Here is an 18,602-nt window from a genome sequence, read left to right on the forward strand (position 1 = left end):
TGAAGAGCTATAGTCTGGCAAAGAAAAGAAAGGTAAGTCTGTGTATAATTACCCAAAACCATAAGAACCCAGTGCTCCCTAATAATCTCTCACCCCCTGTAGTGGTGGTAAGTAGGCTTTGATACTCTTCCTGGACTTCAGGGTTGCACTGGTTAACTCTGTAAGGAATAGCACACAATGGTCTTAACTGTCTGGTGACACACTGTTACAAAGGTATAAAATGGTGCGCAGAGCGCCTTTACCAGGTCTTCATCTCGAGGAGATCTTGAAGGGTGTCTGTCGTCCAAAATCTGTGTAACTCCAAGGAGGGTATGGGAAATAGGCGGACTCCAACTCCCAAGAAACCCCTGGAAGGACTGTAGTGTAGTTCCTATTATCCCAATAGGCTCTGCGCATTGGAATAATACCTCCAATAGTATAGACCTAGACCAGACGTTAACTAGGTCTTCTACTGTCGATATTAGACTTAAAGTTTTGGGTTTGCCAGCTAGCTCAGAGTTCACTAGAAACTTTCTCGAATAGACAAGGAGGAGTTGAACCTCCCTGGATAGACAAGAAGGGATTTAGTTTCTGACAACCATAGAACATGACAACTTTGCTCTCCCCTAATCAAGAGTGTATCTCTAGAGTCGTGTGAAAACAAAAGACAACTTATTTTACTCAGTCAGTACGTGCATTCTTAGTTTCACCAGATTGTAGAGAAAAAGAAGAGACGGGCGTGTTCGATAAAAGATGTTATTTATTGATCAGTCTCTTTTCTCGTACAAGAGAAATGAATCGATATTATTGCAATACTTATGGTTAAGTAAAGTGCATACAATAAAAGCAGAAGTATAAAATAATACTGTAAAAACATTTATATGGTTTCCAAGCCATATGGTGGTTTAAAATGGATAAAATAGATACATACATATAAACATTTGACTAATCGTACTCAACTGGTGCTTCTAACCACGCCTACCCCAGTGTACCTGACCTAAGCCTAATACGTGGGCGGGGATAGAAAGTAGCAGTCTAAGTTAAGTTTGTTTTGCCAAGTGACTGATTCAAGAATTCTCTGCAAGGGGTTATTCAGTTCCGTACCTTGAATCTAGGATGATTGAGGGATGGTATCTCTCATCTTTGGTCTCGATATTCCAGGCTGCCTGCAAGGGCTGCTCGGAAGCGCCGGAGCTGGATTTCTCGGCAGGAGAAAGGCAGCGTCTCGTTCTCAGCGCGTCAGGAAGGCGGGGCAGCTAGTGGGCTTCGCTCTCTGCTGGGCTTCGGGAAGTCTCGCTGCTCCGATCTCGTCACCACCGCGTGTGTTTGCTTAAGGCAATATCGGTAATATTTATACCTGTAAGGTGCCGAGATTGACGTAAGGATGGACATAGATACGTCAATAAGGATGTCATACGAGCTGGTCGTTAGCGCATTCTTTTACTGAAGTTCTCGGTGAAATCAAAACAATGGCCGCAGGGTTTTTCCCAGGTTGTCATAGGTTTGATTTGTTTTGAGAACTCCGTATGCCTTATCAGGGGCTGGAGGAATATTGCTTGCCTAATTAGATGGCAAGCGTTATGACCTAATCAGATAACGCGCTCCTGTGCCGTGGTCTGGCGTAATCAGATAACGGTTTCTGCATCATGGGATGGCTGCTAGTTAACTCGTTAACCAGAATAGGGTCAGGAATAGGGGGATCGATACAGAACCTATAGGAATACATCACACCCACTCCACGCTAACTATGGCCATATTTACGAATCTAGGCATAGTAAAACATACTGTAGAGTATCGTGTATACCTTACCACCCCAAAATACACATAATGCATTTTGAAATTATGTAACATACGGGGAAAAAAATTGTCATATGTACTATATGCACTCAAGCAGTAGAATAATGCTAAAATAATCACGCATATGTATACATTATTAGTAATTGAATATTAGAATTACACATGAAATGGCTCTTAATACAGAAGAAAAGTTCGAGACCACTTCATCACAGTTCAAAAATATTTATAAACATACCAGCGGGCAGCTAATGTCTATGAAGTTTCTGAAAATAGAAATTAGTTCTCTAAGAATAGTTCTTACTTTAAGCAGAAGAAAAGTGTCCCGTAAAATTTAACAAAAATATTTTGGGGCTGCTATAAAAATTGCTGTCCGTGGACTGGAGGAAAAGTCGATCTTGCTACTTTATTATTAAAGTTGAAGGCCAAATTCAAGGTGTCGGGAACGCCGTGTGCTAGCTTGCTCAAGAGTCGTTATTTCTGCTCTGGTGAGAACATCATATTGTTGAGACTGCTGAAAAAGCTGTCAACAGCTTCCTGTGAGAGTTCCACTAACTCGGAAAAGGATGTAACCATGCATTCATGTGCATGATTGTCTCCATTGACGTTTTGATTAGTATTGCTGACAGAAGGTTGTACCTGATCGATGCTGCTTTCATCTTGATCTTCACTACCCCTTAATCGTAGTGGTGAAGTTTCCACGAATGCCGTCATCAGGATTGGCAGCCGTTGAGGGCAGCACAATGCATGAGCCTTTACCGGACCCAACAATGTTTCTGCATCCATTGGCGCATCCGATTGTAGCGTCAGACAGGTGTCCAACACGCATTCTTCTCCGCACAGCATGCACCTTAATACAGGTAAAACACATCTTTGCCATATCGGCCGAAATGAAAGAAACCAAGTCATGTTCAGGTCTCTAAGCCGGGTTAGTCCCAGGATTTTTGATATCCGGTCCCGGTATCCAATGGCTCGGATTGTTTCTTCCCTTGTCGCAGGTGTTTTGTCTGTGACATGGTTTGCCATAACGAAATATAAGGACTAAGAATAGGATTCCTGCAATTAGTCCCAAAATGAGGGGAACTCCTCCAAAAATCGAATGGACGAAGTCTGGAAAAATACCCAGTATGGCTTTGAATGGTGTTAATGCCATCGAAAATACTGTCTTAAATACATTTGAGACTCCACTGGTATCAGAAATATTTAAGATTTCATTCAGGATTTCTGCGAAATGTATGGGGGAATTAGTTGATAACAATGAGTGAATCTCTGCAGTCGTCCTTGCGACTAGGAGATCATACGTTTCTTTTGATGACGTGAGCCTGGTCGGCGTCTGAAGAAGCACTGTTTTCATTCTGCTTAAAGTATCAACTCGAATAGAAGTAATTTTCAAGTGAGGCCATGCCCTTGCCTCCCTGTCTGGAAAGGAGCTGGGGAACAATAAGCGTCCACAGCACATGACCTTTGCAGTCGTACTAACGAGATAAGGAACCCCGGGCAGTAGACTACAACATCTGCGATCCACAATTAGAATGTAACTCCCGTTATAGAGTCTTTTAAAGAATGGTTCTATCTCTGTTGCAGGTGTGCCTAGCTGGTGACATGAAAGGTTATTTGAGTTCCCTTCACAGGCTCCATGCAAACTAATTCCATTACACAGAAGTGTACCGCTTAGTGACATCGCACAATTATTGCCACTAAGAAACACTTTCTGTCCTTTATTACTGACACATGCATGTGAATAGGGCAAGTTCCATGTTGTCTTAATGTACCCTTTTCCCAATTTTTCGTACATGCCAGCCTGTATATATTTTTGGCAGTATTGAAACCTGAAAGTAGATATCGGAATATTAATTATCCCATGTATTATCCATTCAATGACAGGTCGTTCTGACATTGTCAATGGTAATCTCTCGAGTTTCTCAATGCTCCGGATTGTATAATCAGCACCCTTTTGTGCCATACTGATCTGTTTATCAGTAAGGTTAAAGATAGTGAATAGTGACGTTGTGTTGATTAAACGCCAAGGCACATAGCCTGAACGCAGATTTTGTAACGTCCAGCCAAGCTGTACAATAGAACGCAATTGAGACTGACCGTGTTGTAACAACAGTAAGTCTTGCGATATTATGTCGATTGCTGATGACACAATGCTGTCCAATGAAAAGATTCTGGAGGACAGAGTCATTAACCCATTGTCCACTACAGAAAGCGATTTTTCCAAATTAATACGGTCAATTTCCCGTATACTTTCTGCTGTCTCAATTTGAGTTATCTTCCAGGCCTCGTTGTAAGCTGCATATATAGAGGCTGCTATGAAGCGTTTTTGACGCTGTTTGCGTGGTCCCATAATGAAATCACGCAAGTCAGCACCATCAGTAAGTAAAGTTAGGTGTTGCTTAATTTCTGTCAGTGTGGAAGTTTTTAGCCAATGAAGGCATAGTTTGCCCACACTGTAGGTGGTGATTATCCCTGGGTGTTGTCTTTGGGAATATCTAGGGTCTGGCCTGGTCAATGTGAACCCCTGTGTTTTGTTCAGGAATCTGTCTTGACAGTTATTAGTATCTGTGGGCCAGATTAACCATTGTTTCCAATCAGGATTTGTTCTGTTTTGGTTTAATACATAGTTTACGTCTATTTCTTCATCTGCAGAGTTATTGCTGTTCATTGTTGGTTTTGGAATAGACGATTTATTTAAGTCTTTGATTTTGGCTAATCCAAGACAGGTAGTTTGTTGAATAGTTTCATTCAAGAATATAATTTGTTCTGGGATCATGCAGGCTCTAAACAATGATTCTATACCTTGTACTTGCCATTCTTTTGTACCCCAAACACTTTTTACTTCAACATTTTTGTCCCAATAATCAAAACCAAATGTATTCATTTGTTCAAAAAATGAGTCCGAATATATCAATTTTGTGTTTGTAAGCATGGTTTTTGTTCCTGTCTTATTTGACAATTTGAAATAAAATGTTTCAGCATTACTTGTGTTGAACCCTGAAAAGTATGAATATTTGTCATAAAAGGTTCTTGAGCTTCCTTTTGGAGGGGTTGCACAATGTTCCCATTGATTATAATTTAAAACATTTCTAGGTTGTGCTGATTTATGTAAAAAATGGTTACCATAGTGGTTGTAGCAGTACATACTATCATAATTAGACGAACCCTGCAAATAATCATGTTTGGTAAATTTAGCAGACATCACTAGATCAGACATCATGTTATTAATACTTTCAAAGTCCCAATCATCAGCAAATGAGTTTGGTTTTACAAAGTCACTCAACGAGATCTTGATTTGGTGTGGATATTTGAGGATCTCTACCGGACCATAAATTTCATAGTCAGTATTGTCCCATGCTACCCCACCCGGTATAGGATTGGCTGTGAAATTGACTGAAGAAAGTTCTCTTTTCTTGACGTGTGAAGACGTGTGTGGCTTGAGGATCAAGTTGATTTTCTGGCTTGCTGTGGCCATTTTAGCATATTTTCCCTCAATGAAGCGTCCCAAACATAGTATCATGATGAGCCAAAGTATCAGGATAAATACACCAAATGACACCCAAAATTCAATCCACGGAGAAATCAGATAGGTTTCTTTCAGCTGTTTCAAAAGTTCCTTAGCTTTATCTTTAAAAGTTTTTGTTGATGGCTGTGTCTTTGATTCACTTAGATCTTCAGAAGAATCTTCAAAGTTGATGAAGTAGCCGGATGCCGTTCTGTCTATTGTTCCAATTGCTTCAGGATTACTGTTTCTTGCAGCTTCAGCATATTCATTTGTTACTTCATTGTAGGTTGGTGTGTCTCTACTAAATGTTTTTATTTGGGTTTTCAGAGGTGTGAGTTCCATTGCATTGTTGCATAGTCCTTGTTGTTGTTCTGTAGGCGTTTCGAATGTGATTAGCCTTTTAGTTAGCACCTCTGTACTTGTAGCAAACCTTGGTGTTCTACTACTTATCGGGAGTCCACTTGGCCTACTGTTTGTTATCGGCCACATGATTGTGGTTTTACCAGGTCGATGGATACAACTCGGTTCTCCTTTTTACCAGCAAGCGGCGGTAGTACAACTGAACTTGTCCCGTTGATGGACAAGACAGGAACTGCTTTTCTGTAAGAAGGCCCAAATTCCTTCTTTACCGCGATCTTTTCTCTAACTAGATCCCCCACTTTTGGAATCCAGACAGGTCTTGCTGGGACAGGTGGTGGTTCTTCAGTGGTTGTTGGCTGCTGTTTCAACTTTATGTTGCTCAGGTCTTTTCTTGTTTCGTTTAAGTCCTGTAAAATAGCCAAACGATCTTTGATATCAAAGCTTTTTTCTTTTACCACTGAAGTCTGACTGTCAAGATCTAAGACTAGCATCCTAGTTCCAAACAGTAATTCGTACGGACTGAATCCCCTCAGAGAATTTCTTGGCAAGTTGTTTAGACTACGTTGGACACTTATTAGATGTTTGACCCACCCAGCTCCCGAACCTAATACCTTTGCTGTTATAGATTGCTTTATGTCACGGTTTTTTCTTTCAACAATTCCGTTTCCCTCGGGATGAAATGGACAAAAATACCGCAATGTAACGCCCATGCTGACCATGGCCTCCTTATAAGCTCTAGAGCTAAAAGCAGGACCCTGGTCCGAATGCAGCATGCCAATTGCGTATGTGCCGATAAAGACTCGCAAATCTTTTATAACAGTTCTGGCGTCAGCCGTTCGCTGGGGCCACATCCATATGAATCTCGTGCATGAATCCACTGCGACCAAGATATATTTATAGTTACCATCCTTTTGTAAGGGACCACAGTGGTCCAGGTAAACACAGGCTAATGGTTTATCCGAGATTAGAAGGGGCGTCTGTGCTGGTCGTCTCACTGTTGATACTTTCATTTTTTGACATATTTCACATTCTAGAACATAGTTCCTGGTTTGTCTTCTCATTTGTGGCCACCAGTATCTCTGTTTTAATAACGATACTGTGGCTGAGACGCCAGCATGTACAGAAGCAAGTCCTTCGTGTGCCGCTATGATGAGTCCTAACCTATGTTCCATGTTTGGAATTACTCAATCCCCCACTCCAGGGATTCGAGCAAATGGAACGTTATTTGCATCAGTTATGTATGAGTACTTTACTGGAAAGCCTTTCGGGAGTGTTTCTATCGCATCTTTTACTGTAGCGCTGACAGCTTGTAATATATCGCTGTCTATTTTTGTTTTTGACCGAGTGATGGCAGCTACGGAAGCCGTTTGCACAGCTGCCTTCGCGGCCTCATCAGCCAATGAATTCCCTGCAACGTGAACGCCATCACGTTGATGACTCAGTGTATGTATCACGTGAGTCTTTGGTAGTTCCTTTTGTAAAAGAACTACTTGTTCCCAAAGCATTTTATGCTTGATTGTGCCTCCTTTTGCATCCTTAAAACCATTCTGAAGCCAGATCTGTAAGTATTCATTGTAAGACTGAACGCAATAATACGAATCACACACTATGAGTGTGGGGAATTCTCGATCGGTATTTTCAAGCGCCATCTTGAATGCTAGTAGTTCTGCTCGCTGAGCTGTATAATCTCCTAGAGATTGTGTTTTAGTGACCGCTGGTTTGAATTTCCCATCGTGCCAGCGACCTTTTACAATCGCACACGCAGCACTGTAAGCTTGTTTACCTCCTACTGCGGGTTGTGCTGATCCGTCTGTATATATTATACAGCCGTAATGTTCTAGAGGCAGAATTTCGGTCGGCGTCGGACATTCGAATTCGTATTGGAGAAACTCTTGTGTTTGTAAGTTAGGATCAAATTCGTATGTCACGTCTGTTGCAGCAAGAGAATTAGCCCATTGTATCCATCTCGGATGGAGCGCTTTAGCATTCGGTATGCTTGCTTTTGTTACAGCCTCTAGGGCTGGTATCGGTGTAACGATTATTATTCGTTTACCTTGTGAAAGGGCTCGTTCTTTTGCTATAGCTGTCTGTGTTGCAGTAAGAATTTGTTCCGTTGGGCTAAATTTCATTTCAGCTTTAGTGTACAAGTGCGATTTGAATGCAATTGGTACCTTTTCTCCCTCGTTAGAGGTCAGGTATGTGAATCCGCATCTTCCTGGGATGACTCGAATCACAAGGTTGCGTGTGTTATCACGTGTTTCTAATTTTGTTTTAATTAACATATCTGTTTGTAAGGATCTCAGAATTTCTGTGTGTTTTTGAGTCCAATTTGATTTTTTTAAATCTGGTTTTATTAGATCATAAAGGGGTTTGACCCTTTCTGCGTAATTTGCAATGTATGTTCTTCCGAAATTTAGGAAGCCTAGAATTGACTGTAGGTTTTTTAGTGTTCTAGGTGCTTGGAGTACGGCACATTTCTCTAGGAAATTGTCAGCCAGGCTTTTGCCTTCACTTGATAATTCATATCCTAAGAACAGGACTGTTAGATGGGCAATTCTAGATTTTTTAAAGTTGAATTTGTAACCCTCTGCTGCGAACCCAAGTATTATGGTGTTCACTCTCTTCAAGTGAGTATCCAAGTCATCATCTGTTAGGTATATGTCATCGACATAAGATAATGCTTCGTCATCATATGTTTGTAGTAACTCTGTTACCCTCGCTGAGAATACTCCTGGGCTGTTCTTGTACCCCTGGGGTAACCGACAGAATTCTTTTTGAGCGCCATTTATTGAGAACGCTGATAAGTATCTGCTCTCTGGTGCTATATTTTGACAAAAGAATCCACTAGAGATGTCTAATGTTGTTTTATATTTTTTGCGCACTATGTTATTCATTAGTGCAGCACTATGCGAGTTTTGTACTGCAAAAGTTTTGCAACACGAGTTAAGGTGTCTGTAATCCAAAACTAGATGATATGAATTGTCTGGTTTGGAGACAGGAAACAAAGGGTTGTTCATTTGTGAGGTGCAAGTTTCAATCACCCCCTGGTATTCTAGTTGATCTAGAATTTCTTTTACCTGTTTTTTAGCTTCTTGCTTGATTGGATACTGCCTTTGTGCAGTAGGTTGTGATTTTAACTGGATTTTGTGAGGAGAGTCCTCATCCCATCCTACATGATTTTTATATAAAGCAGGAACCTGAGCTACTGCCCACTTTCTTGCAAGTGTATATTTTTTATGAATTGGAATATGATTTGAGAAGGCAGGCATAATTATTTCTTCGCCATGTGGGCACTCCCTGACGAACTCTGGTGGCCAATCTTTTTCAGCTAGAAGGATGTCATAGCCCTTGGAGAGATTATCCCAAAAAAGGCCCCTTATTTTCCTAGTCTTATCCCCTTCTATACGTAAAGTTATTTCATATATTTTGTGAGGTTTGCTAACTCTGGTGTCTGCAGTTTCCACCTGAATGTATTCATTCGTGTCCACTGTCTCCAGATGATTCATAAGGACTTTGCGTGCTATGCTCACTTCTGCTGCGCTGTCTAGCATTGTCTGAGCCCACTCTCCGTTTTTCAGCTGTGTCCTCAGTATTCTCGGCATTGTTGAATACTTTAATACTGGCTACCTTCTTTTTTGGAAACTGTAATTTTTTATTTGGATGAGCAGGTTCCTTGTCTTTGGACTTGACGTGCCCTTCCCTGGGTTCCGATCGTTCTCTTTTTTCCGATTTCTGCGAGGAAGTCTGAAAAGATTGAGAGGGACGTGTATCAAAATCTTGATATCTATCCGGTTTCTTTATGTTATCCCTATTTCTAAGGTTGTATTTTTTCACAGAGGGCTCCCTTTGGGGAGACTTGGGTCCTTGGTCCGGAGATCTTTCTCTCCGCCGAGGAGACCTTCCTCTGGACTGGAATCTCTTTTCTTTTGGATTGGATTGTTTGTTTCCATCCCAGTTCTTCTTTTGACTGTTTAGATTATTTTTAATAAATATTTTTTCAGGACTTTCAATTAGTTGGGGCTTTACTGGTATTCCACCCAAACTATCTCTACCTAGTTCTTCATAGGATTTTTCTATAATTCTGGCAATTTCAGCTGGTTGGTCTGCTATATCTGTCTCTTTTAACCTCTGGCGGATCGCCACATTCGCTGCTTCTCCTTTTATGTTGGCTATTAATATTGCAGAGACCTGCTTGAAGTCTTTTAGTAATTTCATACCAAGAGTTAAAGCGGGTTCTGGACCGTATTCGTCTTGAATTTGTTTTAGCACATCTGGTATTACTGACATGGATGGAACTCCATGTGTTTTTGTGTAAATGGAAGCAAAGACTGTACCCCAAGTGTCACAGTCCTCCACGTGTGGTGCGATTCCCATTGGAAGACAGATAGTCAGAATCCTGTGTTTATCCACAGGGGTGGTGTCTGGAAACACCGCCTCTATTTGGGTGATTTTTTGTGCTAACCAGAATGGTATTTGTTCCCGTTTAGCTGGTACTTTACCTAGGCAGGACTGTATGTTCTGTGGTGTAATTTTATTTGTGTTCCCCTGATGAGGGGTCAGCTGTGGGATTTTAACTACAGGTTGGATGGTTGAAGTCCGCATTACATATTGGACTAGTTGTCTATATATTTTAATTAATTGTTTTAGTTGTACTAAAACATCTGCTGCAGACATTCTTTCGATGTCTGGATGTGGTGTGTATCCGGCTAGGACCGGCCACGTTGCTCCTTGTCTACCTAGTGGACCGAGCCTGGTGATGTGATTATTATGTTTTAGGGCGCCATTAAACAAGAGCAGATGCTCTTGGAATTTGAGTGGTACTTCCACTTCCTCGAAAGGAGTGTAGGTATCCGGAGGTTCCTCTGTTTTATAACAGTGGAACTCCTTTGTTACAGCATTTGCTGCTGGAAAGTTTATCCATGAATAGAATACCTCTGTCTGCCGATATTCGTGTGCCTCAATTACGAATATGACTGTACCACCTCTTGGTGTATATATGGCGCACTTCGCCATATATGGCGACCGTGCGAACACGCAGCGGTCACGCGCAGCGGACGCGCCGATTGTGCGCCGAAGGCGCGCCAAAGGTAAGCCCGTCTACGCCCGTCCACGCCTGGACCGTGCCCAGGGCCAGGACCCCTGGCCCTCGAAGACCCCGACCGACCCGCCTGACGTACACCGCCGCCTCCCTCATCGCACTCAACACCGGCCGAGTCCCGGAATGCTACCGAGCCACCCCACGACGCGTCCACGGACCCTTCAGCTGCAACACCTGCAAGTTCACCTGCATCCGGACCTGCCCGACACCAGCACCTGCCAAACCGAACACCAGCAACAACCACCTCAAGTGCATCCTGCTCAACACCCGCTCCGTCCACAGACACGCCATCGAACTCTGGAACCTCCTAGACGCCACAGCCCCTGACGTTGCCTTCATCACGGAGACCTGGATGAACGCCTCCTCAGCGCCCGACATCGCCATCGCCATCCCAGAAGGCTACAAGATCACCCGGAGGGACCGCAACGCCAACCAGGTGGGAGGAGGCATCGCCATCATCCACAGGAACACCATCCGCATCACGACCAGCACCGACAACACCCCACCCTCCGCCGAACACCTGCATTTCCAGATCCACACCGACCCGAAGACCACCCTCAGAGGCACCCTGATCTACCGACCTCCGGGACCACGCACTCAGTTCAGCGAGGACATCGCCGACTTCGTCAGCCCGCACGCCCTCCCCTCCGCTGACTACATCCTCCTGGGAGACTTCAACTTCCACTTGGAGAACAACAACGACTGCAACACCAGCACCCTGCTCGACAACCTCGCCAACCTTGGACTCAAGCAGCTGGTATCCACCCCCACCCACCTCGCCGGACACACACTCGACGCCATCTTCTCATCCAGCAAAGACATCGCCTTCAGCCACGCCACAGAACTCCACTGGACGGACCACAGATGCATCCACTTCACCTTCAGAAGAACGACGATCCACCACCACCAGCAACAGGTTGCCCGAAGAAGCTGGAACAAGATCACAGCCGACCAGATCGCAGCTTCCCTGAGCCAGCACCCTCCGGCCAGCTCAGCGAACCCCAGCCAAGCCGCCGACAACCTCTCGAAGTGGATCAGCAAATGCGCAGACGATCTCGCCCCTCTGAGGATCCCGCCCAGCAGACCCGGCAGTAAGAGAGCCCCATGGTTCACCGACGAACTCAAGAGCTCCAAGAAGAACTGCCGAGCCCTCGAGAAAGCCTGGAGAAAGGAACCCACGCCGGACAACAGGACCACCCTCAAGCTCGCCACCCGGAAACACCACCAACTGATCCGCACCGCCAAGAAAACGGCTTTCAAGAACCGACTGGACAACAACACACACAACTGCAAGGAACTCTTCAACATCGTGAAAGAGCTCTCCAACCCCAACGCCGGAAACAACGACATCACCCCATCGCAAGACCTCTGCAACTCCCTCGCCTCCTACTTCCACAACAAGATCGCGGACATACACAACAGCTTCAGCACTCAACCGACGCACGCCACGACCGCAGCAACGCAACCCACCACCACCCTCCGCGCCTGGACCCCGGTCAACACAGAAGACACCGTCCGCATGATGAACTCCGTCCACTCCGGATCTCCGACCGACCCCTGCCCTCACCACGTCTTCAACAAAGCCGACGCCGTCATCGCACCCCACCTGCGGGACATTATCAACACCTCATTCGACACCGCCACCTTCCCCGAGAGCTGGAAGCACGCCGAACTCAGCGCTCTACTCAAGAAACCAACAGCGGACCCCACCGAACTCAAGAATTACCGCCCCATCTCTCTACTCCTGTTTCCAGCCAAAGTCATCGAGAAGACCGTCAACAAACAGCTGGCCGCCTTCCTCGAGACGAATGGATCCCTCGACCCATCGCAGTCCGGCTTCCGTGCCAACCACAGCACCGAGACCGCCCTCATCGCCGCCACCGACGACATCCGCGCCCTGATGGACAACGGAGAAACAGCGGCCCTCATCCTCCTAGACCTCTCCGCGGCTTTCGACACGGTCTGCCACCGCGCCCTAGTGCAGCGCCTCAGCAACGTCGGAATCCAGGAGAAGGCACTGGAATGGATCGTCTCCTTCCTCGACGGAAGAACACAGAGAGTCCGCCTACCACCGTACAAGTCAGAGGCCACCGAAGTCATCTGCGGCGTCCCCCAAGGATCCTCGCTGAGCCCTACTCTCTTCAACGTCTACATGAGCCCCCTCGCGGCCATCGCACGCCAACACAACCTCAACATAATCTCCTACGCCGACGACACCCAGCTGATCCTCTCCCTGACCAACGACCCCGCCGCCGCCAGAGCCCACCTGCACGAAGGGATGAAAGAGGTAGCCGAGTGGATGACGACGAGCCGCCTGAAACTGAACTCAGACAAGACGGAGGTCCTCATCCTGGGCTCCTCGCCCTCCGCCTGGGACGACTCCTGGTGGCCCCCCGCCCTGGGCACCGCACCCAAACCGACAGACCACGCACGCAACCTGGGCTTCATCCTAGACTCCTCCCTCTCCATGACCAGGCAAGTCAACGCCGTCTCCTCGTCATGCTTCAACATCCTGCGCATGCTTCGGGAGATCTTCTGGTGGATCCCCACGGAGACCAGGAAGACCGTCACCCAGGCCCTCGTCACCAGCCGACTGGACTACGGCAACGCACTCTACGCCGGAACCACTGCCAAGACCCAGAAGAGACTCCAGCGCATCCAGAACGCCTCAGCCAGACTCATCCTCGACATCCCACGACACAGCCACATCTCCGGACACCTAAGAGACCTGCACTGGCTCCCGGTCAACAAGAGAATCACCTTCCGTCTCCTTACCCACGCACACAAAGCTCTCCACGATCAAGGCCCGAGCTACCTCAACAACCGCATCAACTTCTACGCTCCCAAACGCCACCTCCGATCTGCCAGCCTCGCCCTCGCCGCCGTCCCACGCATCCGTAGAGTCACCACAGGAGGAAGGTCCTTCTCCTACCTGGCCGCCAAGACCTGGAATCCCTCCCGGCCGACCTGCGCCTGACCCAAGACCACCTCTCCTTCAGGAAGAAGCTCAAGACCTGGCTGTTCGAGCAGTAGCGGCACCCCCCCCTCCCCCAAGCGCCTTGAGACCCTACGGGTAGGTAGTGCGCTCTACAAATTATTTTGATTGATTGATTGATTGATTGGTGTCAGTCCATTTTCTATAAGTTTTAACGTTATAGATCTTCTTATGTTGACCGGGATGAGTATTATATCCGGGTCTGCTTCTTGCATAGTATTATCAGCTGCTATTACTTCAGCTGCTACTCTAGCTCTCTCTCTTTCATCATCACTGTCTGGCATTTTACTGTCAGGATGGTTATTCTGTTTGTTTGCAGATCAGGTTTCTTATGGAAACAAAGATGAGATGCACAATATTTTGGAACAGTGTATCCTTCAACGTTGATTGAACCAAGAACCATACATAGGAGTTCCCTCCTGCACGGTTTGGCGGATTTTACCTCTCACCCACTCCAGACGTCTTTGGAGTATTATGGGAAAAAGGGGTCTGAGTGAAAAAGCACGACTGAGTTACTCTAAAGTCTTGCGTTAGTTTTATCGCCTATCCAAACACGTTGGGCGCCATGTAGTGTAGTTCCTATTATCCCAATAGGCTCTGCGCATTGGAATAATACCTCCAATAGTATAGACCTAGACCAGACGTTAACTAGGTCTTCTACTGTCGATATTAGACTTAAAGTTTTGGGTTTGCCAGCTAGCTCAGAGTTCACTAGAAACTTTCTCGAATAGACAAGGAGGAGTTGAACCTCCCTGGATAGACAAGAAGGGATTTAGTTTCTGACAACCATAGAACATGACAACTTTGCTCTCCCCTAATCAAGAGTGTATCTCTAGAGTCGTGTGAAAACAAAAGACAACTTATTTTACTCAGTCAGTACGTGCATTCTTAGTTTCACCAGATTGTAGAGAAAAAGAAGAGACGGGCGTGTTCAATAAAAGATGTTATTTATTGATCAGTCTCTTTTCTCGTACAAGAGAAATGAATCGATATTATTGCAATACTTATGGTTAAGTAAAGTGCATACAATAAAAGCAGAAGTATAAAATAATACTGTAAAAACATTTATATGGTTTCTAAGCCATATGGTGGTTTAAAATGGATAAAATAGATACATACATATAAACATTTGACTAATCGTACTCAACTGGTGCTTCTAACCACGCCTACCCCAGTGTACCTGACCTAAGCCTAATACGTGGGCGGGGATAGAAAGTAGCAGTCTAAGTTAAGTTTGTTTTGCCAAGTGACTGATTCAAGAATTCTCTGCAAGGGGTTATTCAGTTCCGTACCTTGAATCTAGGATGATTGAGGGATGGTATCTCTCATCTTTGGTCTCGATATTCCAGGCTGCCTGCAAGGGCTGCTCGGAAGCGCCGGAGCTGGATTTCTCGGCAGGAGAAAGGCAGCGTCTCGTTCTCAGCGCGTCAGGAAGGCGGGGCAGCTAGTGGGCTTCGCTCTCTGCTGGGCTTCGGGAAGTCTCGCTGCTCCGATCTCGTCACCACCGCGTGTGTTTGCTTAAGGCAATATCGGTAATATTTATACCTGTAAGGTGCCGAGATTGACGTAAGGATGGACATAGATACGTCAATAGGGATGTCATACGAGCTGGTTGTTAGCGCATTCTTTTACTAAAGTTCTCGGTGAAATCAAAACAATGGCCGCAGGGTTTTTCCCAGGTTGTCATAGGTTTGATTTGTTTTGAGAACTCCGTATGCCTTATCAGGGGCTGGAGGAATATTGCTTGCCTAATTAGATGGCAAGCATTATGACCTAATCAGATAACGCGCTCCTGTGCCGTGGTCTGGCGTAATCAGATAACGGTTTCTGCATCATGGGATGGCTGCTAGTTAACTCGTTAACCAGAATAGGGTCAGGAATAGGGGGATCGATACAGAACCTATAGGAATACATCACAGGACTAACGGAACCGTGCCACTCAAGCCCGGCCAACCGACGGATCAACAGGACTGGCCGGTTAGCGGGACCCGGCAGCAACAGTCCGGTCAGCCTCCGGGGAATCAGAAGAAGGCAGCCGGCTCAAGTGCAAGGGGGGAAAAGAGGGGTCCAAAGAAAGGGAAGACCCCAGCTGCTCTCTAAGAACAAGCAGCACTTGGCCCGAGGACGGAAACAGTCCAAGGGGACACAAGCCGTTACCAGGTATGAGTAACGCCGGAAAAGAGAACAACAAAACTGGAACAAGGTACAGTGATTCCCACAGCGAAGGAGAAACGTCGGGGACAGAAAGGGTGGCGCGGCGTACAGGAAGTGACGCGACAAGGAGCCGTGCACTAGAACGCGAAGCGCCGCAGTTGGGGGGGAAGCCGGGCTTTTACTGTTGCCTGACTTCCTCGCGCATGCGCAATGCGAGGCGGCCATTTTGGGAGTCCGGGTATTTGCAGGTGTGCCAATAGGCTGGGATTTCAATGCAGAAGGTGTTTCCATAATCAAGTACACTTGTGATAAGTTCAGTGGGATCCACTTGAAAATCTTGCTGTATTTTAAAGCATGATGAGAAGACAGCGTTGATCCGTCTGCTCATTGAGAAGCTGGTATTCAGGATGATCACATAGTTCTTGGCTTGCTCAGCAGGGGTGGATGATGGACCAAGTTCAAAGGGCCACCTAGAAACATCTCAGGGGGTGTGGTTGTTGCTGATGATTAGGAGTTCGGTTTTGTCTGTGTTGAGCTGCAGGCAGTTGTCTCTCATCCATGAAGTGATGTTGCTCATGCAGTTGGCAGAGTTTGCTTTGGTAGTGCTGGTTGAGTTGGCAAGGGAGAGAATGAGATGTGTGTCGGCATAGGATACCATGTAGATGCCGTGGGCCCTGGCGATGTCTGGAAATGGCGACTTGTAGACGTTGAAGAGTGTTGGACTGAGTGACAGTCCTTGAGGGACAACACAGATACGTTTCTTGTGTTCTGAGATAAAGGGGGAAGTCTAACTCATTGAATTCTGTCAGTCAGGAAGGAGGGTATTCACCTGGCAGCAAGTCTACAGATACCCAAGAGCTAAAGCTTTATGATGAGTGAATTGTGGGCGACCATATTGAATTCTGCAGAGAGGTTGAGGAGAATGAGTGTGGCAGCTTCTTCTTGATCGATGATGCTTCTGATGTCATCGATGGCTGCAATGAGGGGGGTGCTGTGGTTGGTGCGAAAGCCTGATTGAGAGCTGTCTAGAAATTGATGGAGATATAGGTGGTCTGTAAGTTGGGTATTGATGGCTTCCTCAATGAATTTAGCTGGAAAAGAAAGGAGCAACATGAGTCTGTAGCTGCTGAGCGTGTTGGGGTCCCGTGTTGGTTTGTTCAATAGGGCATTGACTTCTACACCAGAACATAAACAACAAAATCAGTTTAACATGTAAGGTGTTTACTGGCACATGCATCAAAAATGCCATTTGCGATTCCTTATTTGATAAAAATAAGGATTCGCTAATAAGGAATTGCAAAAGCCTATGCATGTAGGAATTGCTAAAAAAAAATAGAGATTCCTACAAATTCCTCAATTGCGACTTGCAAATTGCGAGTCGCAATTAAGGAATGGCTTCTAATTCATTCCTATGAATGGAAATTGCATGCACAATTTCAAGGGTGCAAGGGTGTCAAAAAGAACACCCTGTTGAACCCCTGAACATGATATGTGCACCCATGTTGCGCACACAAATGCCCCAAGGGCATGTGTGTGTGTAACCTGGAACTTTGAAAAATGCACTTTAGTATTACTGTTAACTTTACATCCAATGCTGTTTTGTCTGTCCATACCCCTAGTTTCCCACTGAGCTACTGTTGTCTTTTTCTACACTTCTTTTATTTGCTGCTTTCTTTTTTCACACGGATGCATTGTTTGCATATGGTTGGTTTTGGTTTTCCTTGCCTGGGCATTAAAGCTTGTGCTCCTCTAAAAAAGAGTTTTCTTCCTCGGTAAGATTTTTCATCATCAACATAGTCTACTTTAGAACTCACATCTGAGTGTGTTTCCTCCCTCCTTTTATCCATGGACTGTAGAGTTTTGTCCTTCAGTGTTTGGAAACATGCATTATTCAAATGTTCTCTCAAAAGTGAAGATGCGCCCAGATTCAGATTCATTTTTTATTTAGTTGCAACTTTCTCTGTTTGTGCTGAATAAAATATTTCTCAAAGGCACAAATGCATTCTTCCATTGCCTTAATTGTAGCAGTGATTGTGGTTTGATATGCCTCCTTGCTAAATTCAAGGATTTTGGTTTTTTATTTGTTCCAATAAATTGTTACGTTCTTTCCAGACAAATTAAATAAGTGTACTAAGCATTCCTTGTGAAAACCCAGGTGAGTCCTACCTGACTACTGGGCTCACTCAGGTGGAATCTCACAGTGATTTTTGTTTAGACGAATGTGTGCCTATAAAGGACACCTCCCCCCCAGATGAGGATGCCGGTATCCCCTATAGTTCAGTGTTAATGTACCTTATTTTGATACTCAGGTAGGACTTACCTGGGTTTTGCCTTTTTATTGTATCAGTAGATATTTCTTGGGGATTAATCTGCCTGAAAAAGTTAGGGATCTACAGCCCTGAAGAATGCCCCAGACCTGTTAAGACTAAACACTAGAGAAGAAACAGATTGGCTTCAAATAAACCGTCTCAATTAATTTGTTTTAGTATACCTGAGGTCCCTACTATTACAGGTGACATACCATGGAACCTCCAGGTATTTTTTAAGGAATCTGGATCCTGCCTTTCACCAGTAGCTTCTACCTAAGAACTCCCACTTGTCAGAGTCCATCAGATGGCTGAGTCCGCCCAGGTGGTATTGTCCTACCAGGGTGGGGAGAGGTTGCTTATGATGAAGCATGAGACAAGTATGTGTGTGAGGCTTCCTCTTCCATAGCA

The sequence above is a fragment of the Lissotriton helveticus genome, chromosome 6 (genome assembly GCF_964261635.1).
Source record: "Lissotriton helveticus chromosome 6, aLisHel1.1, whole genome shotgun sequence".
Taxonomy (NCBI): Eukaryota; Metazoa; Chordata; class Amphibia; order Caudata; family Salamandridae; genus Lissotriton; species Lissotriton helveticus.